Consider the following 25,776-nt stretch of genomic DNA (forward strand, 5'->3'; position numbering starts at 1 on the left):
TGATTTCTGTATATATTCAGTCTTTTTTTTTTTGAGGATCCTACTTAATTTATAGTAGAATAGGCTCATATTGCAGATTATCACTGTGATCAAGAGGATCTGAAATTTTTCCTATCTTGAGCGAGAAGGTGATTCATTGACTCTAGGTTGTTTGTTGAAGAATATTTATTTGAGTTTATTTACTTGGGCACTTTACACTTGCTTTTCTCTAGAACTTGAGCACTTGGACTCTAATTGTACTAGGCAGCTAATTCCCTTGATTTGTACTCCCTTAAATCTGTCTCAGTACGTGCTCAGTCATTTTTTTTTTAATATGTGATGGCTTCTAACACACTGGATGAACCAGATGTGGTGTCTGAGATGTCCCTGATACAACCAACGGAAGAAATGAATAGAAGCGTGGGTCAGCTGGATAACACTAACTCGTTATTGGTTGGTCTAAACGCTTCTAATGGTAATCTGACATTAAAAGCCGCATAAAGTCTCGATGCCGGATAATTCTTCTTCCCCGAATTCGACAAGTAAGAGGATCAAAACGAAGAGGAGGGAGTCTTGTCGCCATCTAATCAAAAATAGAGACTGAAGTTATTCCTGCGGCTAACCCTCTGGATGATAGTTCGGACTTCTTCCAAACGGCTCTCATCAAGGACTTGTTCGCTTCTTCTCTAAAAAATAAAGTAACAACAACAACTGACTATAAGAAGGCCCTTATGGCTAACAACGTCGCTCTGAAGATCAAGACAAAGAAGCTATATAGTCCCTTTAGTTATAGATACTGTACTTAGAATTTCCATCTCAAGCAGAAAAGAAATCGAAGATATGAAATTTTAAGAACAAACTCATCACATCAAGATGCGTTCTTTATTTTTTATTCTGAAGTGAACGGGTCCATTTGAACTTGTTTGCTATCCGTTAATCTCGTTTCACCTTGATTCTCGTAATCTCGTTCTCGGAATGAGGAGTTGTCGTTATTGTGTGCGGTCACGAAAATTTGACGCAGTTTTTTATTTCTATAATCAATCGAGTATTTCAAAGAACTATGATCATCCGAGTTGTGTCGCGGATCGACGTTCACGTTCATTCAAGACTTTCACCGACGCAGCTTCTTCAATAGTGAGTGTCAACAGTATCAAGAACATTATGTTAAGCCGCCTAACGTGGCTCGAACTGAATGTGACAGTGACTTCTCGCGCGCGTTACCCTTTGTTCATGTAAACCCTATTAATTATTTGCTTAATTAATATTATTTTTTAGTTTGTTTCAAAGAACTTACAAGAACTCGAACGATTTTTTCGTGAAAACTTTCAAAGACATGGACGCGCATTTTACTCTTCGGTCTTCAAGGACATTCCGGCTTCAAGTACTTTCGTTTCATCCATCATCTGGTGTTCTTGTGACAAGTAAATATATCCGGTCAGGTAAAAATATATGTTTACGAGAAGTAAATGTATATCTTTACTTGACACGTCTAAAGTAAACATATATGTTTACTTGTCACAAGGAACTCCATACAAAGTATTGCCTTCGTCCAAGAGTGGAAACTGTTGACGATAGTGAATTTATTTTCATCTACTATCGTCAGCAGCTCCCATTCTTTGTTCATTTTGTCAACAAGGCTGTCAACGTTATTTTCTCCGCTAGGCTAGAAGATTAATGAATATGATGAATTTGAAGCACCAATTTCCCAATGCCTGATTTTATAAAATTGCTGCTGTTAAATAACCGAATTGATATTTCACAACAACAATTTTGGTCCCTTTTCCCCCTGGTAAGATGTTGTCAGATAACCAAACAGTTATGTAACAGCATCTTCTTACTCCTTCAAAGACGTTAAGCTATTGTGAGAGTCAAGCAACCCGTCATCGGATCTCAGCCAAAGCCGGCGCCAAGCCCGGTTGAAAAATGAGGAGGCAGATGATGGTGGTTGGTAGTTGAGTCATAGGCGGAGATAGACTTGAAAGTGTGGGGGCGCATGACGATGTCAATTCAACCCAAAGCAGAATATGTTGAAATCTGCGACGTACGTCGAGAACAATCTGGAAGAATTTTAAGAAAACTATTATGTAAACTCTTACTAAAGAACATTTCCAGTCAGCCGAGGGCTCATTGCAGAACAATGCAAAACATTCTGCTTTGGGGTTAATTCAAATATACACAAATACGTGTTAGATCAGTTGGCTTTTAACTTTGACACTGGGGGGGGGGGCATTGCCGCCCGTGAGTTTAGGCAATAAAACCACGATATGTACTCATTAAAACCCCGAATTTCAAGTTTCAACCAGTTCATGCCGATATTGGCGGTCGTATTGTTCTAATGTGAGTGTGGCCCTATCATTGTGCAAGTAGCATCATGTGAAAATCTATTTCTCGTATGTATCTCGGCAATAGCTATAACAGACCAATGTTTCTGGCGTAGGAAAATTTCAATATCTTATCGAATTTACAGTACTCATTTGCAGTCAGAAATTTCTCTTTAAGACTACATTGACTCCATATACCAGAAGTCTTTAACATTTTTCTAGTCCTATGCACTGTTTGAACCGATCATGAAAAGAAGAGCACCCTTACAATATGAAGAATGATTTCCAATCCTTCAATGCAATATGTGTGCAAGGTGTTTACTTGGGACGTTGATCAAGTGCTCGCAAGCCCGTAATCGGAGCCCTGAGGCAGGGCCGCAACTAGGGTTGAGCAGGTGGGTCTCGTGCCTCGGGCGCTTGATATCTTGGGCTGAGAAAAGCTGTCTATCTCTTTCCCATCCGCTACCAAGGCGCTGAAGTAGCAACATCTGTTTGTGCAGAGCTCCGGTTCAACGGGCAAGAATTCGGATTTTCGGCCGGACACTGTATGTTTTCGTGTGATTCGGCTTTCGATCAACGTGCATCAACCTCCCGGCTATCCCCCGGTCCAGTCGGCGACGGAATCGGACGAGTTTTTAGTGAGATATCCTCATCGCACTGCATGCTAGTGCCGGTCCTTTGGCTCGCTATACTGACGAATTGGAATATTCTAGAAGAGGGGGCTATGTTTAAGGTTAGTCTTTGATTTTTAGAGGTGTATTAGTCTCCGACGTGCCTTATTTGGTGGATTCCAGATTGTTTTATAGTTTATTTTGAGTAAAATCGCGATTTTTTAGGTTTTCGAACGCATCGGCCATTTTAAAAGGATAAGGAATGTTTTTATACCAGAAAGAGTGATAACTACGCTTAGTTCGCGCGAAAAATATTCTGTGGCAATTTTTGATATACTTAGTACCTGCTTGTCATTTTAGACTGGAAAAAATATTTTTCACTACATAGGGTTACCAACTTTCTAAGGTTTTTTTGTATGTAACTAAGAATACGGTATGCCTTGTTACAGAGATCTGGAGTTTATTCGATATTATATGATCTAATAAGAATATTGATTCGAAACTACTTGCATTTGATTGTGCTCTCGATGCTGAGAATTTTGAGACCAAAAGTATGATTATTGGATGATTAGATCAAAAGTTATTTAAAAAAGGGCAAATACTGGTATTTGAAGTAATAAGATTGACCAAGACTTTGTATTGAAATCCTCGAAAATGGTTATCTATTGGTATTTGGAGCTTTTAGGCTGCAAAAAAAGAAGTTAAGCGCAGATTAATATAGAAATATGAAGATTCTAGATGATTTCTGTATATATTCAGTCTTTTTTTTTTTGAGGATCCTACTTAATTTATAGTAGAATACGCTCATATAGCAGATTATCACTGTGATCAAGAGGATCTGAAATTTTTCCTATCTTGAGCGAGAAGGTGATTCATTGACTCTAGGTTGTTTGTTGAAGAATATTTATTTGAGTTTATTTACTTGGGCACTTTACACTTGCTTTTCTCTAGAACTTGAGCACTTGGACTCTAATTGTACTAGGCAGCTAATTCCCTTGATTTGTACTCCCTTAAATCTGTCTCAGTACGTGCTCAGTCACTTTTTTTTTATATGTGATGGCTTCTAACACACTGAATGAACCAGATGTGGTGTCTGAGATGTCCCTGATACAACCAACGGAAGAAATGAATAGAAGCGTGGGTCAGCTGGATAACACTAACTCGTTATTGGTTGGTCTAAACGCTTCTAATGGTAATCTGACATTAAAAGCCGCATAAAGTCTCGATGCCGGATAATTCTTCTTCCCCGAATTCGACAAGTAAGAGGATCAAAACGAAGAGGAGGGAGTCTTGTCGCCATCTAATCAATAATAGAGACTGAAGTTATTCCTGCGGCTAACCCTCTGGATGATAGTTCGGACTTCTTCCAAACGGCTCTCATCAAGGACTTGTTCGCTTCTTCTCTAAAAAATAAAGTAACAACAACAACTGACTATAAGAAGGCCCTTATGGCTAACAACGTCGCTCTGAAGATCAAGACAAAGAAGCTATATAGTCCCTTTAGTTATAGATACTGTACTTAGAATTTCCATCTCAAGCAGAAAAGAAATCGAAGATATGAAATTTTAAGAACAAACTCATCACATCAAGATGCGTTCTTTATTTTTTATTCTGAAGTGAACGGGTCCATTTGAACTTGTTTGCTATCCGTTAATCTCGTTTCACCTTGATTCTCGTAATCTCGTTCTCGGAATGAGGAGTTGTCGTTATTGTGTGCGGTCACGAAAATTTGACGCAGTTTTTTATTTCTATAATCAATCGAGTATTTCAAAGAACTATGATCATCCGAGTTGTGTCGCGGATCGACGTTCACGTTCATTCAAGACTTTCACCGACGCAGCTTCTTCAATAGTGAGTGTCAACAGTATCAAGAACATTATGTTAAGCCGCCTAACGTGGCTCGAACTGAATGTGACAGTGACTTCTCGCGCGCGTTACCCTTTGTTCATGTAAACCCTATTAATTATTTGCTTAATTAATATTATTTTTTAGTTTGTTTCAAAGAACTTACAAGAACTCGAACGATTTTTTCGTGAAAACTTTCAAAGACATGGACGCGCATTTTACTCTTCGGTCTTCAAGGACATTCCGGCTTCAAGTACTTTCGTTTCATCCATCATCTGGTGTTCTTGTGACAAGTAAATATATCCGGTCAGGTAAAAATATATGTTTACGAGAAGTAAATGTATATCTTTACTTGACACGTCTAAAGTAAACATATATGTTTACTTGTCACAAGGAACTCCATACAAAGTATTGCCTTCGTCCAAGAGTGGAAACTGTTGACGATAGTGAATTTATTTTCATCTACTATCGTCAGCAGCTCCCATTCTTTGTTCATTTTGTCAACAAGGCTGTCAACGTTATTTTCTCCGCTAGGCTAGAAGATTAATGAATATGATGAATTTGAAGCACCAATTTCCCAATGCCTGGTTTTATAAAATTGCTGCTGTTAAATAACCGAATTGATATTTCACAACAACAATTTTGGTCCCTTTTCCCCCTGGTAAGATGTTGTCAGATAACCAAACAGTTATGTAACAGCATCTTCTTACTCCTTCAAAGACGTTAAGCTATTGTGAGAGTCAAGCAACCCGTCATCGGATCTCAGCCAAAGCCGGCGCCAAGCCCGGTTGAAAAATGAGGAGGCAGATGATGGTGGTTGGTAGTTGAGTCATAGGCGGAGATAGACTTGAAAGTGTGGGGGCGCATGACGATGTCAATTCAACCCAAAGCAGAATATGTTGAAATCTGCGACGTACGTCGAGAACAATCTGGAAGAATTTTAAGAAAACTATTATGTAAACTCTTACTAAAGAACATTTCCAGTCAGCCGAGGGCTCATTGCAGAACAATGCAAAACATTCTGCTTTGGGGTTAATTCAAATATACACAAATACGTGTTAGATCAGTTGGCTTTTAACTTTGACACTGGGGGGGGGGGGGGCATTGCCGCCCGTGAGTTTAGGCAATAAAACCACGATATGTACTCATTAAAACCCCGAATTTCAAGTTTCAACCAGTTCATGCCGATATTGGCGGTCGTATTGTTCTAATGTGAGTGTGGCCCTATCATTGTGCAAGTAGCATCATGTGAAAATCTATTTCTCGTATGTATCTCGGCAATAGCTATAACAGACCAATGTTTCTGGCGTAGGAAAATTTCAATATCTTATCGAATTTACAGTACTCATTTGCAGTCAGAAATTTCTCTTTAAGACTACATTGACTCCATATACCAGAAGTCTTTAACATTTTTCTAGTCCTATGCACTGTTTGAACCGATCATGAAAAGAAGAGCACCCTTACAATATGAAGAATGATTTCCAATCCTTCAATGCAATATGTGTGCAAGGTGTTTACTTGGGACGTTGATCAAGTGCTCGCAAGCCCGTAATCGGAGCCCTGAGGCAGGGCCGCAACTAGGGTTGAGCAGGTGGGTCTCGTGCCTCGGGCGCTTGATATCTTGGGCTGAGAAAAGCTGTCTATCTCTTTCCCATCCGCTACCAAGGCGCTGAAGTAGCAACATCTGTTTGTGCAGAGCTCCGGTTCAACGGGCAAGAATTCGGATTTTCGGCCGGACACTGTATGTTTTCGTGTGATTCGGCTTTCGATCAACGTGCATCAACCTCCCGGCTATCCCCCGGTCCAGTCGGCGACGGAATCGGACGAGTTTTTAGTGAGATATCCTCATCGCACTGCATGCTAGTGCCGGTCCTTTGGCTCGCTATACTGACGAATTGGAATATTCTAGAAGAGGGGGCTATGTTTAAGGTTAGTCTTTGATTTTTAGAGGTGTATTAGTCTCCGACGTGCCTTATTTGGTGGATTCCAGATTGTTTTATAGTTTATTTTGAGTAAAATCGCGATTTTTTAGGTTTTCGAACGCATCGGCCATTTTAAAAGGATAAGGAATGTTTTTATACCAGAAAGAGTGATAACTACGCTTAGTTCGCGCGAAAAATATTCTGTGGCAATTTTTGATATACTTAGTACCTGCTTGTCATTTTAGACTGGAAAAAATATTTTTCACTACATAGGGTTACCAACTTTCTAAGGTTTTTTTGTATGTAACTAAGAATACGGTATGCCTTGTTACAGAGATCTGGAGTTTATTCGATATTATATGATCTAATAAGAATATTGATTCGAAACTACTTGCATTTGATTGTGCTCTCGATGCTGAGAATTTTGAGACCAAAAGTATGATTATTGGATGATTAGATCAAAAGTTATTTAAAAAAGGGCAAATACTGGTATTTGAAGTAATAAGATTGACCAAGACTTTGTATTGAAATCCTCGAAAATGGTTATCTATTGGTATTTGGAGCTTTTAGGCTGCAAAAAAAGAAGTTAAGCGCAGATTAATATAGAAATATGAAGATTCTAGATGATTTCTGTATATATTCAGTCTTTTTTTTTTTGAGGATCCTACTTAATTTATAGTAGAATACGCTCATATAGCAGATTATCACTGTGATCAAGAGGATCTGAAATTTTTCCTATCTTGAGCGAGAAGGTGATTCATTGACTCTAGGTTGTTTGTTGAAGAATATTTATTTGAGTTTATTTACTTGGGCACTTTACACTTGCTTTTCTCTAGAACTTGAGCACTTGGACTCTAATTGTACTAGGCAGCTAATTCCCTTGATTTGTACTCCCTTAAATCTGTCTCAGTACGTGCTCAGTCATTTTTTTTTTATATGTGATGGCTTCTAACACACTGGATGAACCAGATGTGGTGTCTGAGATGTCCCTGATACAACCAACGGAAGAAATGAATAGAAGCGTGGGTCAGCTGGATAACACTAACTCGTTATTGGTTGGTCTAAACGCTTCTAATGGTAATCTGACATTAAAAGCCGCATAAAGTCTCGATGCCGGATAATTCTTCTTCCCCGAATTCGACAAGTAAGAGGATCAAAACGAAGAGGAGGGAGTCTTGTCGCCATCTAATCAATAATAGAGACTGAAGTTATTCCTGCGGCTAACCCTCTGGATGATAGTTCGGACTTCTTCCAAACGGCTCTCATCAAGGACTTGTTCGCTTCTTCTCTAAAAAATAAAGTAACAACAACAACTGACTATAAGAAGGCCCTTATGGCTAACAACGTCGCTCTGAAGATCAAGACAAAGAAGCTATATAGTCCCTTTAGTTTTAGATACTGTACTTAGAATTTCCATCTCAAGCAGAAAAGAAATCGAAGATATGAAATTTTAAGAACAAACTCATCACATCAAGATGCGTTCTTTATTTTTTATTCTGAAGTGAACGGGTCCATTTGAACTTGTTTGCTATCCGTAAATCTCGTTTCACCTTGATTCTCGTAATCTCGTTCTCGGAATGAGGAGTTGTCGTTATTGTGTGCGGTCACGAAAATTTGACGCAGTTTTTTATTTCTATAATCAATCGAGTATTTCAAAGAACTATGATCATCCGAGTTGTGTCGCGGATCGACGTTCACGTTCATTCAAGACTTTCACCGACGCAGCTTCTTCAATAGTGAGTGTCAACAGTATCAAGAACATTATGTTAAGCCGCCTAACGTGGCTCGAACTGAATGTGACAGTGACTTCTCGCGCGCGTTACCCTTTGTTCATGTAAACCCTATTAATTATTTGCTTAATTAATATTATTTTTTAGTTTGTTTCAAAGAACTTACAAGAACTCGAACGATTTTTTCGTGAAAACTTTCAAAGACATGGACGCGCATTTTACTCTTCGGTCTTCAAGGACATTCCGGCTTCAAGTACTTTCGTTTCATCCATCATCTGGTGTTCTTGTGACAAGTAAATATATCCGGTCAGGTAAAAATATATGTTTACGAGAAGTAAATGTATATCTTTACTTGACACGTCTAAAGTAAACATATATGTTTACTTGTCACAAGGAACTCCATACAAAGTATTGCCTTCGTCCAAGAGTGGAAACTGTTGACGATAGTGAATTTATTTTCATCTACTATCGTCAGCAGCTCCCATTCTTTGTTCATTTTGTCAACAAGGCTGTCAACGTTATTTTCTCCGCTAGGCTAGAAGATTAATGAATATGATGAATTTGAAGCACCAATTTCCCAATGCCTGGTTTTATAAAATTGCTGCTGTTAAATAACCGAATTGATATTTCACAACAACAATTTTGGTCCCTTTTCCCCCTGGTAAGAAGATGTTGTCAGATAACCAAACAGTTATGTAACAGCATCTTCTTACTCCTTCAAAGACGTTAAGCTATTGTGAGAGTCAAGCAACCCGTCATCGGATCTCAGCCAAAGCCGGCGCCAAGCCCGGTTGAAAAATGAGGAGGCAGATGATGGTGGTTGGTAGTTGAGTCATAGGCGGAGATAGACTTGAAAGTGTGGGGGCGCATGACGATGTCAATTCAACCCAAAGCAGAATATGTTGAAATCTGCGACGTACGTCGAGAACAATCTGGAAGAATTTTAAGAAAACTATTATGTAAACTCTTACTAAAGAACATTTCCAGTCAGCCGAGGGCTCATTGCAGAACAATGCAAAACATTCTGCTTTGGGGTTAATTCAAATATACACAAATACGTGTTAGATCAGTTGGCTTTTAACTTTGACACTGGGGGGGGGGGGCATTGCCGCCCGTGAGTTTAGGCAATAAAACCACGATATGTACTCATTAAAACCCCGAATTTCAAGTTTCAACCAGTTCATGCCGATATTGGCGGTCGTATTGTTCTAATGTGAGTGTGGCCCTATCATTGTGCAAGTAGCATCATGTGAAAATCTATTTCTCGTATGTATCTCGGCAATAGCTATAACAGACCAATGTTTCTGGCGTAGGAAAATTTCAATATCTTATCGAATTTACAGTACTCATTTGCAGTCAGAAATTTCTCTTTAAGACTACATTGACTCCATATACCAGAAGTCTTTAACATTTTTCTAGTCCTATGCACTGTTTGAACCGATCATGAAAAGAAGAGCACCCTTACAATATGAAGAATGATTTCCAATCCTTCAATGCAATATGTGTGCAAGGTGTTTACTTGGGACGTTGATCAAGTGCTCGCAAGCCCGTAATCGGAGCCCTGAGGCAGGGCCGCAACTAGGGTTGAGCAGGCGGGTCTCGTGCCCCGGGCGCTTGATATCTTGGGCTGAGAAAAGCTGTCTATCTCTTTCCCATCCGCTACCAAGGCGCTGAAGTAGCAACATCTGTTTGTGCAGAGCTCCGGTTCAACGGGCAAGAATTCGGATTTTCGGCCGGACACTGTATGTTTTCGTGTGATTCGGCTTTCGATCAACGTGCATCAACCTCCCGGCTATCCCCCGGTCCAGTCGGCGACGGAATCGGACGAGTTTTTAGTGAGATATCCTCATCGCACTGCATGCTAGTGCCGGTCCTTTGGCTCGCTATACTGACGAATTGGAATATTCTAGAAGAGGGGGCTATGTTTAAGGTTAGTCTTTGATTTTTAGAGGTGTATTAGTCTCCGACGTGCCTTATTTGGTGGATTCCAGATTGTTTTATAGTTTATTTTGAGTAAAATCGCGATTTTTTAGGTTTTCGAACGCATCGGCCATTTTAAAAGGATAAGGAATGTTTTTATACCAGAAAGAGTGATAACTACGCTTAGTTCGCGCGAAAAATATTCTGTGGCAATTTTTGATATACTTAGTACCTGCTTGTCATTTTAGACTGGAAAAAATATTTTTCACTACATAGGGTTACCAACTTTCTAAGGTTTTTTTGTATGTAACTAAGAATACGGTATGCCTTGTTACAGAGATCTGGAGTTTATTCGATATTATATGATCTAATAAGAATATTGATTCGAAACTACTTGCATTTGATTGTGCTCTCGATGCTGAGAATTTTGAGACCAAAAGTATGATTATTGGATGATTAGATCAAAAGTTATTTAAAAAAGTTCAAATACTGGTATTTGAAGTAATAAGATTGACCAAGACTTTGTATTGAAATCCTCGAAAATGGTTATCTATTGGTATTTGGAGCTTTTAGGCTGCAAAAAAAGAAGTTAAGCGCAGATTAATATAGAAATATGAAGATTCTAGATGATTTCTGTATATATTCAGTATTTTTTTTTTGAGGATCCTACTTAATTTATAGTAGAATACGCTCATATAGCAGATTATCACTGTGATCAAGAGGATCTGAAATTTTTCCTATCTTGAGCGAGAAGGTGATTCATTGACTCTAGGTTGTTTGTTGAAGAATATTTATTTGAGTTTATTTACTTGGGCACTTTACACTTGCTTTTCTCTAGAACTTGAGCACTTGGACTCTAATTGTACTAGGCAGCTAATTCCCTTGATTTGTACTCCCTTAAATCTGTCTCAGTACGTGCTCAGTCATTTTTTTTTTATATGTGATGGCTTCTAACACACTGGATGAACCAGATGTGGTGTCTGAGATGTCCCTGATACAACCAACGGAAGAAATGAATAGAAGCGTGGGTCAGCTGGATAACACTAACTCGTTATTGGTTGGTCTAAACGCTTCTAATGGTAATCTGACATTAAAAGCCGCATAAAGTCTCGATGCCGGATAATTCTTCTTCCCCGAATTCGACAAGTAAGAGGATCAAAACGAAGAGGAGGGAGTCTTGTCGCCATCTAATCAATAATAGAGACTGAAGTTATTCCTGCGGCTAACCCTCTGGATGATAGTTCGGACTTCTTCCAAACGGCTCTCATCAAGGACTTGTTCGCTTCTTCTCTAAAAAATAAAGTAACAACAACAACTGACTATAAGAAGGCCCTTATGGCTAACAACGTCGCTCTGAAGATCAAGACAAAGAAGCTATATAGTCCCTTTAGTTATAGATACTGTACTTAGAATTTCCATCTCAAGCAGAAAAGAAATCGAAGATATGAAATTTTAAGAACAAACTCATCACATCAAGATGCGTTCTTTATTTTTTATTCTGAAGTGAACGGGTCCATTTGAACTTGTTTGCTATCCGTAAATCTCGTTTCACCTTGATTCTCGTAATCTCGTTCTCGGAATGAGGAGTTGTCGTTATTGTGTGCGGTCACGAAAATTTGACGCAGTTTTTTATTTCTATAATCAATCGAGTATTTCAAAGAACTATGATCATCCGAGTTGTGTCGCGGATCGACGTTCACGTTCATTCAAGACTTTCACCGACGCAGCTTCTTCAATAGTGAGTGTCAACAGTATCAAGAACATTATGTTAAGCCGCCTAACGTGGCTCGAACTGAATGTGACAGTGACTTCTCGCGCGCGTTACCCTTTGTTCATGTAAACCCTATTAATTATTTGCTTAATTAATATTATTTTTTAGTTTGTTTCAAAGAACTTACAAGAACTCGAACGATTTTTTCGTGAAAACTTTCAAAGACATGGACGCGCATTTTACTCTTCGGTCTTCAAGGACATTCCAGCTTCAAGTACTTTCGTTTCATCCATCATCTGGTGTTCTTGTGACAAGTAAATATATCCGGTCAGGTAAAAATATATGTTTACGAGAAGTAAATGTATATCTTTACTTGACACGTCTAAAGTAAACATATATGTTTACTTGTCACAAGGAACTCCATACAAAGTATTGCCTTCGTCCAAGAGTGGAAACTGTTGACGATAGTGAATTTATTTTCATCTACTATCGTCAGCAGCTCCCATTCTTTGTTCATTTTGTCAACAAGGCTGTCAACGTTATTTTCTCCGCTAGGCTAGAAGATTAATGAATATGATGAATTTGAAGCACCAATTTCCCAATGCCTGGTTTTATAAAATTGCTGCTGTTAAATAACCGAATTGATATTTCACAACAACAATTTTGGTCCCTTTTCCCCCTGGTAAGAAGATGTTGTCAGATAACCAAACAGTTATGTAACAGCATCTTCTTACTCCTTCAAACACGTTAAGCTATTGTGAGAGTCAAGCAACCCGTCATCGGATCTCAGCCAAAGCCGGTGCCAAGCCCGGTTGAAAAATGAGGAGGCAGATGATGGTGGTTGGTAGTTGAGTCATAGGCGGAGATAGACTTGAAAGTGTGGGGGCGCATGACGATGTCAATTCAACCCAAAGCAGAATATGTTGAAATCTGCGACGTACGTCGAGAACAATCTGGAAGAATTTTAAGAAAACTATTATGTAAACTCTTACTAAAGAACATTTCCAGTCAGCCGAGGGCTCATTGCAGAACAATGCAAAACATTCTGCTTTGGGGTTAATTCAAATATACACAAATACATGTTAGATCAGTTGGCTTTTAACTTTGACACTGGGGGGGGGGGGGCATTGCCGCCCGTGGGTTTAGGCTTATGCCATGTGAAAAAGGCAATAAAACCACGATATGTACTCATTAAAACCCCGAATTTCAAGTTTCAACCAGTTCATGCCGATATTGGCGGTCGTATTGTTCTAATGTGAGTGTGGCCCTATCATTGTGCAAGTAGCATCATGTGAAAATCTATTTCTCGTATGTATCTCGGCAATAGCTATAACAGACCAATGTTTCTGGCGTAGGAAAATTTCAATATCTTATCGAATTTACAGTACTCATTTGCAGTGAGAAATTTCTCTTTAAGACTACATTGACTCCATATACCAGAAGTCTTTAACATTTTTCTAGTCCTATGCACTGTTTGAACCGATCATGAAAAGAAGAGCACCCTTACAATATGAAGAATGATTTCCAATCCTTCAATGCAATATGTGTGCAAGGTGTTTACTTGGGACGTTGATCAAGTGCTCGCAAGCCTGTAATCGGAGCCCTGAGGCAGGGCCGCAACTAGGGTTGAGCAGGCGGGTCTCGTGCCCCGGGCGCTTGATATCTTGGGCTGAGAAAAGCTGTCTATCTCTTTCCCATCCGCTACCAAGGCGCTGAAGTAGCAACATCTGTTTGTGCAGAGCTCCGGTTCAACGGGCAAGAATTCGGATTTTCGGCCGGACACTGTATGTTTTCGTGTGATTCGGCTTTCGATCAACGTGCATCAACCTCCCGGCTATCCCCCGGTCCAGTCGGCGACGGAATCGGACGTGTTTTTAGTGAGATATCCTCATCGCACTGCATGCTAGTGCCGGTCCTTTGGCTCGCTATACTGACGAATTGGAATATTCTAGAAGAGGGGGCTATGTTTAAGGTTAGTCTTTGATTTTTAGAGGTGTATTAGTCTCCGACGTGCCTTATTTGGTGGATTCCAGATTGTTTTATAGTTTATTTTGAGTAAAATCGCGATTTTTTAGGTTTTCGAACGCATCGGCCATTTTAAAAGGATAAGGAATGTTTTTATACCAGAAAGAGTGATAACTACGCTTAGTTCGCGCGAAAAATATTCTGTGGCAATTTTTGATATACTTAGTACCTGCTTGTCATTTTAGACTGGAAAAAATATTTTTCACTACATAGGGTTACCAACTTTCTAAGGTTTTTTGTATGTAACTAAGAATACGGTATGCCTTGTTACAGAGATCTGGAGTTTATTCGATATTATATGATCTAATAAGAATATTGATTCGAAACTACTTGCATTTGATTGTGCTCTCGATGCTGAGAATTTTGAGACCAAAAGTATGATTATTGGATGATTAGATCAAAAGTTATTTAAAAAAGGGCAAATACTGGTATTTGAAGTAATAAGATTGACCAAGACTTTGTATTGAAATCCTCGAAAATGGTTATCTATTGGTATTTGGAGCTTTTAGGCTGCAAAAAAAGAAGTTAAGCGCAGATTAATATAGAAATATGAAGATTCTAGATGATTTCTGTATATATTCAGTCTTTTTTTTTTGAGGATCCTACTTAATTTATAGTAGAATACGCTCATATAGCAGATTATCACTGTGATCAAGAGGATCTGAAATTTTTCCTATCTTGAGCGAGAAGGTGATTCATTGACTCTAGGTTGTTTGTTGAAGAATATTTATTTGAGTTTATTTACTTGGGCACTTTACACTTGCTTTTCTCTAGAACTTGAGCACTTGGACTCTAATTGTACTAGGCAGCTAATTCCCTTGATTTGTACTCCCTTAAATCTGTCTCAGTACGTGCTCAGTCATTTTTTTTTTATATGTGATGGCTTCTAACACACTGGATGAACCAGATGTGGTGTCTGAGATGTCCCTGATACAACCAACGGAAGAAATGAATAGAAGCGTGGGTCAGCTGGATAACACTAACTCGTTATTGGTTGGTCTAAACGCTTCTAATGGTAATCTGACATTAAAAGCCGCATAAAGTCTCGATGCCGGATAATTCTTCTTCCCCGAATTCGACAAGTAAGAGGATCAAAACGAAGAGGAGGGAGTCTTGTCGCCATCTAATCAATAATAGAGACTGAAGTTATTCCTGCGGCTAACCCTCTGGATGATAGTTCGGACTTCTTCCAAACGGCTCTCATCAAGGACTTGTTCGCTTCTTCTCTAAAAAATAAAGTAACAACAACAACTGACTATAAGAAGGCCCTTATGGCTAACAACGTCGCTCTGAAGATCAAGACAAAGAAGCTATATAGTCCCTTTAGTTTTAGATACTGTACTTAGAATTTCCATCTCAAGCAGAAAAGAAATCGAAGATATGAAATTTTAAGAACAAACTCATCACATCAAGATGCGTTCTTTATTTTTTATTCTGAAGTGAACGGGTCCATTTGAACTTGTTTGCTATCCGTAAATCTCGTTTCACCTTGATTCTCGTAATCTCGTTCTCGGAATGAGGAGTTGTCGTTATTGTGTGCGGTCACGAAAATTTGACGCAGTTTTTTATTTCTATAATCAATCGAGTATTTCAAAGAACTATGATCATCCGAGTTGTGTCGCGGATCGACGTTCACGTTCATTCAAGACTTTCACCGACGCAGCTTCTTCAATAGTGAGTGTCAACAGTATCAAGAACATTATGTTAAGCCGCCTAACGTGGCTCGAACTGAATGTGACAGTGACTTCTCGCGCGCGTTACCCTTTGTTCATGTAAACCCTATTAATTATTTGCTTAATTAATATTATTTTTTAGTTTGTTTCAAAGAACTTACAAGAACTCGAACGATTTTTTCGTGAAAACTTTCAAAGACATGGACGCGCATTTTACTCTTCGGTCTTCAAGGACATTCCAGCTTCAAGTACTTTCGTTTCATCCATCATCTGGTGTTCTTGTGACAAGTAAATATATCCGGTCAGGTAAAAATATATGTTTACGAGAAGTAAATGTATATCTTTACTTGACACGTCTAAAGTAAACATATATGTTTACTTGTCACAAGGAACTCCATACAAAGTATTGCCTTCGTCCAAGAGTGGAAACTGTTGACGATAGTGAATTTATTTTCATCTACTATCGTCAGCAGCTCCCATTCTTTGTTCATTTTGTCAACAAGGCTGTCAACGTTATTTTCTCCGCTAGGCTAGAAGATTAATGAATATGATGAATTTGAAGCACCAATTTCCCAATGCCTGGTTTTATAAAATTGCTGCTGTTAAATAACCGAATTGATATTTCACAACAACAATTTTGGTCCCTTTTCCCCCTGGTAAGAAGATGTTGTCAGATAACCAAACAGTTATGTAACAGCATCTTCTTACTCCTTCAAAGACGTTAAGCTATTGTGAGAGTCAAGCAACCCGTCATCGGATCTCAGCCAAAGCCGGTGCCAAGCCCGGTTGAAAAATGAGGAGGCAGATGATGGTGGTTGGTAGTTGAGTCATAGGCGGAGATAGACTTGAAAGTGTGGGGGCGCATGACGATGTCAATTCAACCCAAAGCAGAATATGTTGAAATCTGCGACGTACGTCGAGAACAATCTGGAAGAATTTTAAGAAAACTATTATGTAAACTCTTACTAAAGAACATTTCCAGTCAGCCGAGGGCTCATTGCAGAACAATGCAAAACATTCTGCTTTGGGGTTAATTCAAATATACACAAATACATGTTAGATCAGTTGGCTTTTAACTTTGACACTGGGGGGGGGGCATTGCCGCCCGTGGGTTTAGGCTTATGCCATGTGAAAAAGGCAATAAAACCACGATATGTACTCATTAAAACCCCGAATTTCAAGTTTCAACCAGTTCATGCCGATATTGGCGGTCGTATTGTTCTAATGTGAGTGTGGCCCTATCATTGTGCAAGTAGCATCATGTGAAAATCTATTTCTCGTATGTATCTCGGCAATAGCTATAACAGACCAATGTTTCTGGCGTAGGAAAATTTCAATATCTTATCGAATTTACAGTACTCATTTGCAGTGAGAAATTTCTCTTTAAGACTACATTGACTCCATATACCAGAAGTCTTTAACATTTTTCTAGTCCTATGCACTGTTTGAACCGATCATGAAAAGAAGAGCACCCTTACAATATGAAGAATGATTTCCAATCCTTCAATGCAATATGTGTGCAAGGTGTTTACTTGGGACGTTGATCAAGTGCTCGCAAGCCTGTAATCGGAGCCCTGAGGCAGGGCCGCAACTAGGGTTGAGCAGGCGGGTCTCGTGCCCCGGGCGCTTGATATCTTGGGCTGAGAAAAGCTGTCTATCTCTTTCCCATCCGCTACCAAGGCGCTGAAGTAGCAACATCTGTTTGTGCAGAGCTCCGGTTCAACGGGCAAGAATTCGGATTTTCGGCCGGACACTGTATGTTTTCGTGTGATTCGGCTTTCGATCAACGTGCATCAACCTCCCGGCTATCCCCCGGTCCAGTCGGCGACGGAATCGGACGTGTTTTTAGTGAGATATCCTCATCGCACTGCATGCTAGTGCCGGTCCTTTGGCTCGCTATACTGACGAATTGGAATATTCTAGAAGAGGGGGCTATGTTTAAGGTTAGTCTTTGATTTTTAGAGGTGTATTAGTCTCCGACGTGCCTTATTTGGTGGATTCCAGATTGTTTTATAGTTTATTTTGAGTAAAATCGCGATTTTTTAGGTTTTCGAACGCATCGGCCATTTTAAAAGGATAAGGAATGTTTTTATACCAGAAAGAGTGATAACTACGCTTAGTTCGCGCGAAAAATATTCTGTGGCAATTTTTGATATACTTAGTACCTGCTTGTCATTTTAGACTGGAAAAAATATTTTTCACTACATAGGGTTACCAACTTTCTAAGGTTTTTTGTATGTAACTAAGAATACGGTATGCCTTGTTACAGAGATCTGGAGTTTATTCGATATTATATGATCTAATAAGAATATTGATTCGAAACTACTTGCATTTGATTGTGCTCTCGATGCTGAGAATTTTGAGACCAAAAGTATGATTATTGGATGATTAGATCAAAAGTTATTTAAAAAAGGGCAAATACTGGTATTTGAAGTAATAAGATTGACCAAGACTTTGTATTGAAATCCTCGAAAATGGTTATCTATTGGTATTTGGAGCTTTTAGGCTGCAAAAAAAGAAGTTAAGCGCAGATTAATATAGAAATATGAAGATTCTAGATGATTTCTGTATATATTCAGTCTTTTTTTTTTGAGGATCCTACTTAATTTATAGTAGAATACGCTCATATAGCAGATTATCACTGTGATCAAGAGGATCTGAAATTTTTCCTATCTTGAGCGAGAAGGTGATTCATTGACTCTAGGTTGTTTGTTGAAGAATATTTATTTGAGTTTATTTACTTGGGCACTTTACACTTGCTTTTCTCTAGAACTTGAGCACTTGGACTCTAATTGTACTAGGCAGCTAATTCCCTTGATTTGTACTCCCTTAAATCTGTCTCAGTACGTGCTCAGTCATTTTTTTTTTATATGTGATGGCTTCTAACACACTGGATGAACCAGATGTGGTGTCTGAGATGTCCCTGATACAACCAACGGAAGAAATGAATAGAAGCGTGGGTCAGCTGGATAACACTAACTCGTTATTGGTTGGTCTAAACGCTTCTAATGGTAATCTGACATTAAAAGCCGCATAAAGTCTCGATGCCGGATAATTCTTCTTCCCCGAATTCGACAAGTAAGAGGATCAAAACGAAGAGGAGGGAGTCTTGTCGCCATCTAATCAATAATAGAGACTGAAGTTATTCCTGCGGCTAACCCTCTGGATGATAGTTCGGACTTCTTCCAAACGGCTCTCATCAAGGACTTGTTCGCTTCTTCTCTAAAAAATAAAGTAACAACAACAACTGACTATAAGAAGGCCCTTATGGCTAACAACGTCGCTCTGAAGATCAAGACAAAGAAGCTATATAGTCCCTTTAGTTTTAGATACTGTACTTAGAATTTCCATCTCAAGCAGAAAAGAAATCGAAGATATGAAATTTTAAGAACAAACTCATCACATCAAGATGCGTTCTTTATTTTTTATTCTGAAGTGAACGGGTCCATTTGAACTTGTTTGCTATCCGTAAATCTCGTTTCACCTTGATTCTCGTAATCTCGTTCTCGGAATGAGGAGTTGTCGTTATTGTGTGCGGTCACGAAAATTTGACGCAGTTTTTTATTTCTATAATCAATCGAGTATTTCAAAGAACTATGATCATCCGAGTTGTGTCGCGGATCGACGTTCACGTTCATTCAAGACTTTCACCGACGCAGCTTCTTCAATAGTGAGTGTCAACAGTATCAAGAACATTATGTTAAGCCGCCTAACGTGGCTCGAACTGAATGTGACAGTGACTTCTCGCGCGCGTTACCCTTTGTTCATGTAAACCCTATTAATTATTTGCTTAATTAATATTATTTTTTAGTTTGTTTCAAAGAACTTACAAGAACTCGAACGATTTTTTCGTGAAAACTTTCAAAGACATGGACGCGCATTTTACTCTTCGGTCTTCAAGGACATTCCAGCTTCAAGTACTTTCGTTTCATCCATCATCTGGTGTTCTTGTGACAAGTAAATATATCCGGTCAGGTAAAAATATATGTTTACGAGAAGTAAATGTATATCTTTACTTGACACGTCTAAAGTAAACATATATGTTTACTTGTCACAAGGAACTCCATACAAAGTATTGCCTTCGTCCAAGAGTGGAAACTGTTGACGATAGTGAATTTATTTTCATCTACTATCGTCAGCAGCTCCCATTCTTTGTTCATTTTGTCAACAAGGCTGTCAACGTTATTTTCTCCGCTAGGCTAGAAGATTAATGAATATGATGAATTTGAAGCACCAATTTCCCAATGCCTGGTTTTATAAAATTGCTGCTGTTAAATAACCGAATTGATATTTCACAACAACAATTTTGGTCCCTTTTCCCCCTGGTAAGAAGATGTTGTCAGATAACCAAACAGTTATGTAACAGCATCTTCTTACTCCTTCAAAGACGTTAAGCTATTGTGAGAGTCAAGCAACCCGTCATCGGATCTCAGCCAAAGCCGGTGCCAAGCCCGGTTGAAAAATGAGGAGGCAGATGATGGTGGTTGGTAGTTGAGTCATAGGCGGAGATAGACTTGAAAGTGTGGGGGCGCATGACGATGTCAATTCAACCCAAAGCAGAATATGTTGAAATCTGCGACGTACGTCGAGAACAATCTGGAAGAATTTTAAGAAAACTATTATGTAAACTCTTACTAAAGAACATTTCCAGTCAGCCGAGGGCTCATTGCAGAACAATGCAAAACATTCTGCTTTGGGGTTAATTCAAATATACACAAATACATGTTAGATCAGTTGGCTTTTAACTTTGACACTGGGGGGGGGGCATTGCCGCCCGTGGGTTTAGGCTTATGCCATGTGAAAAAGGCAATAAAACCACGATATGTACTCATTAAAACCCCGAATTTCAAGTTTCAACCAGTTCATGCCGATATTGGCGGTCGTATTGTTCTAATGTGAGTGTGGCCCTATCATTGTGCAAGTAGCATCATGTGAAAATCTATTTCTCGTATGTATCTCGGCAATAGCTATAACAGACCAATGTTTCTGGCGTAGGAAAATTTCAATATCTTATCGAATTTACAGTACTCATTTGCAGTGAGAAATTTCTCTTTAAGACTACATTGACTCCATATACCAGAAGTCTTTAACATTTTTCTAGTCCTATGCACTGTTTGAACCGATCATGAAAAGAAGAGCACCCTTACAATATGAAGAATGATTTCCAATCCTTCAATGCAATATGTGTGCAAGGTGTTTACTTGGGACGTTGATCAAGTGCTCGCAAGCCTGTAATCGGAGCCCTGAGGCAGGGCCGCAACTAGGGTTGAGCAGGCGGGTCTCGTGCCCCGGGCGCTTGATATCTTGGGCTGAGAAAAGCTGTCTATCTCTTTCCCATCCGCTACCAAGGCGCTGAAGTAGCAACATCTGTTTGTGCAGAGCTCCGGTTCAACGGGCAAGAATTCGGATTTTCGGCCGGACACTGTATGTTTTCGTGTGATTCGGCTTTCGATCAACGTGCATCAACCTCCCGGCTATCCCCCGGTCCAGTCGGCGACGGAATCGGACGTGTTTTTAGTGAGATATCCTCATCGCACTGCATGCTAGTGCCGGTCCTTTGGCTCGCTATACTGACGAATTGGAATATTCTAGAAGAGGGGGCTATGTTTAAGGTTAGTCTTTGATTTTTAGAGGTGTATTAGTCTCCGACGTGCCTTATTTGGTGGATTCCAGATTGTTTTATAGTTTATTTTGAGTAAAATCGCGATTTTTTAGGTTTTCGAACGCATCGGCCATTTTAAAAGGATAAGGAATGTTTTTATACCAGAAAGAGTGATAACTACGCTTAGTTCGCGCGAAAAATATTCTGTGGCAATTTTTGATATACTTAGTACCTGCTTGTCATTTTAGACTGGAAAAAATATTTTTCACTACATAGGGTTACCAACTTTCTAAGGTTTTTTGTATGTAACTAAGAATACGGTATGCCTTGTTACAGAGATCTGGAGTTTATTCGATATTATATGATCTAATAAGAATATTGATTCGAAACTACTTGCATTTGATTGTGCTCTCGATGCTGAGAATTTTGAGACCAAAAGTATGATTATTGGATGATTAGATCAAAAGTTATTTAAAAAAGGGCAAATACTGGTATTTGAAGTAATAAGATTGACCAAGACTTTGTATTGAAATCCTCGAAAATGGTTATCTATTGGTATTTGGAGCTTTTAGGCTGCAAAAAAAGAAGTTAAGCGCAGATTAATATAGAAATATGAAGATTCTAGATGATTTCTGTATATATTCAGTCTTTTTTTTTTTGAGGATCCTACTTAATTTATAGTAGAATACGCTCATATAGCAGATTATCACTGTGATCAAGAGGATCTGAAATTTTTCCTATCTTGAGCGAGAAGGTGATTCATTGACTCTAGGTTGTTTGTTGAAGAATATTTATTTGAGTTTATTTACTTGGGCACTTTACACTTGCTTTTCTCTAGAACTTGAGCACTTGGACTCTAATTGTACTAGGCAGCTAATTCCCTTGATTTGTACTCCCTTAAATCTGTCTCAGTACGTGCTCAGTCATTTTTTTTTTATATGTGATGGCTTCTAACACACTGGATGAACCAGATGTGGTGTCTGAGATGTCCCTGATACAACCAACGGAAGAAATGAATAGAAGCGTGGGTCAGCTGGATAACACTAACTCGTTATTGGTTGGTCTAAACGCTTCTAATGGTAATCTGACATTAAAAGCCGCATAAAGTCTCGATGCCGGATAATTCTTCTTCCCCGAATTCGACAAGTAAGAGGATCAAAACGAAGAGGAGGGAGTCTTGTCGCCATCTAATCAATAATAGAGACTGAAGTTATTCCTGCGGCTAACCCTCTGGATGATAGTTCGGACTTCTTCCAAACGGCTCTCATCAAGGACTTGTTCGCTTCTTCTCTAAAAAATAAAGTAACAACAACAACTGACTATAAGAAGGCCCTTATGGCTAACAACGTCGCTCTGAAGATCAAGACAAAGAAGCTATATAGTCCCTTTAGTTTTAGATACTGTACTTAGAATTTCCATCTCAAGCAGAAAAGAAATCGAAGATATGAAATTTTAAGAACAAACTCATCACATCAAGATGCGTTCTTTATTTTTTATTCTGAAGTGAACGGGTCCATTTGAACTTGTTTGCTATCCGTAAATCTCGTTTCACCTTGATTCTCGTAATCTCGTTCTCGGAATGAGGAGTTGTCGTTATTGTGTGCGGTCACGAAAATTTGACGCAGTTTTTTATTTCTATAATCAATCGAGTATTTCAAAGAACTATGATCATCCGAGTTGTGTCGCGGATCGACGTTCACGTTCATTCAAGACTTTCACCGACGCAGCTTCTTCAATAGTGAGTGTCAACAGTATCAAGAACATTATGTTAAGCCGCCTAACGTGGCTCGAACTGAATGTGACAGTGACTTCTCGCGCGCGTTACCCTTTGTTCATGTAAACCCTATTAATTATTTGCTTAATTAATATTATTTTTTAGTTTGTTTCAAAGAACTTACAAGAACTCGAACGATTTTTTCGTGAAAACTTTCAAAGACATGGACGCGCATTTTACTCTTCGGTCTTCAAGGACATTCCAGCTTCAAGTACTTTCGTTTCATCCATCATCTGGTGTTCTTGTGACAAGTAAATATATCCGGTCAGGTAAAAATATATGTTTACGAGAAGTAAATGTATATCTTTACTTGACACGTCTAAAGTAAACATATATGTTTACTTGTCACAAGGAACTCCATACAAAGTATTGCCTTCGTCCAAGAGTGGAAACTGTTGACGATAGTGAATTTATTTTCATCTACTATCGTCAGCAGCTCCCATTCTTTGTTCATTTTGTCAACAAGGCTGTCAACGTTATTTTCTCCGCTAGGCTAGAAGATTAATGAATATGATGAATTTGAAGCACCAATTTCCCAATGCCTGGTTTTATAAAATTGCTGCTGTTAAATAACCGAATTGATATTTCACAACAACAATTTTGGTCCCTTTTCCCCCTGGTAAGAAGATGTTGTCAGATAACCAAACAGTTATGTAACAGCATCTTCTTACTCCTTCAAAGACGTTAAGCTATTGTGAGAGTCAAGCAACCCGTCATCGGATCTCAGCCAAAGCCGGTGCCAAGCCCGGTTGAAAAATGAGGAGGCAGATGATGGTGGTTGGTAGTTGAGTCATAGGCGGAGATAGACTTGAAAGTGTGGGGGCGCATGACGATGTCAATTCAACCCAAAGCAGAATATGTTGAAATCTGCGACGTACGTCGAGAACAATCTGGAAGAATTTTAAGAAAACTATTATGTAAACTCTTACTAAAGAACATTTCCAGTCAGCCGAGGGCTCATTGCAGAACAATGCAAAACATTCTGCTTTGGGGTTAATTCAAATATACACAAATACATGTTAGATCAGTTGGCTTTTAACTTTGACACTGGGGGGGGGGGGCATTGCCGCCCGTGGGTTTAGGCTTATGCCATGTGAAAAAGGCAATAAAACCACGATATGTACTCATTAAAACCCCGAATTTCAAGTTTCAACCAGTTCATGCCGATATTGGCGGTCGTATTGTTCTAATGTGAGTGTGGCCCTATCATTGTGCAAGTAGCATCATGTGAAAATCTATTTCTCGTATGTATCTCGGCAATAGCTATAACAGACCAATGTTTCTGGCGTAGGAAAATTTCAATATCTTATCGAATTTACAGTACTCATTTGCAGTGAGAAATTTCTCTTTAAGACTACATTGACTCCATATACCAGAAGTCTTTAACATTTTTCTAGTCCTATGCACTGTTTGAACCGATCATGAAAAGAAGAGCACCCTTACAATATGAAGAATGATTTCCAATCCTTCAATGCAATATGTGTGCAAGGTGTTTACTTGGGACGTTGATCAAGTGCTCGCAAGCCCGTAATCGGAGCCCTGAGGCAGGGCCGCAACTAGGGTTGAGCAGGCGGGTCTCGTGCCCCGGGCGCTTGATATCTTGGGCTGAGAAAAGCTGTCTATCTCTTTCCCATCCGCTACCAAGGCGCTGAAGTAGCAACATCTGTTTGTGCAGAGCTCCGGTTCAACGGGCAAGAATTCGGATTTTCGGCCGGACACTGTATGTTTTCGTGTGCTTCGGCTTTCGATCAACGTGCATCAACCTCCCGGCTATCCCCCGGTCCAGTCGGCGACGGAATCGGACGAGTTTTTAGTGAGATATCCTCATCGCACTGCATGCTAGTGCCGGTCCTTTGGCTCGCTATACTGACGAATTGGAATATTCTAGAAGAGGGGGCTATGTTTAAGGTTAGTCTTTGATTTTTAGAGGTGTATTAGTCTCCGACGTGCCTTATTTGGTGGATTCCAGATTGTTTTATAGTTTATTTTGAGTAAAATCGCGATTTTTTAGGTTTTTCGAACGCATCGGCCATTTTAAAAGGATAAGGAATGTTTTTATACCAGAAAGAGTGATAACTACGCTTAGTTCGCGCGAAAAATATTCTGTGGCAATTTTTGATATACTTAGTACCTGCTTGTCATTTTAGACTGGAAAAAATATTTTTCACTACATAGGGTTACCAACTTTCTAAGGTTTTTTGTATGTAACTAAGAATACGGTATGCCTTGTTACAGAGATCTGGAGTTTATTCGATATTATATGATCTAATAAGAATATTGATTCGAAACTACTTGCATTTGATTGTGCTCTCGATGCTGAGAATTTTGAGACCAAAAGTATGATTATTGGATGATTAGATCAAAAGTTATTTAAAAAAGGGCAAATACTGGTATTTGAAGTAATAAGATTGACCAAGACTTTGTATTGAAATCCTCGAAAATGGTTATCTATTGGTATTTGGAGCTTTTAGGCTGCAAAAAAAGAAGTTAAGCGCAGATTAATATAGAAATATGAAGATTCTAGATGATTTCTGTATATATTCAGTCTTTTTTTTTTTTGAGGATCCTACTTAATTTATAGTAGAATACGCTCATATAGCAGATTATCACTGTGATCAAGAGGATCTGAAATTTTTCCTATCTTGAGCGAGAAGGTGATTCAT

Source organism: Pholcus phalangioides, unplaced genomic scaffold (assembly GCF_987345545.1).
Source record: "Pholcus phalangioides strain wild (caught in Gottingen) unplaced genomic scaffold, Ppha-v1.0 ptg000017l_1, whole genome shotgun sequence".
Classification (NCBI taxonomy): domain Eukaryota; kingdom Metazoa; phylum Arthropoda; class Arachnida; order Araneae; family Pholcidae; genus Pholcus; species Pholcus phalangioides.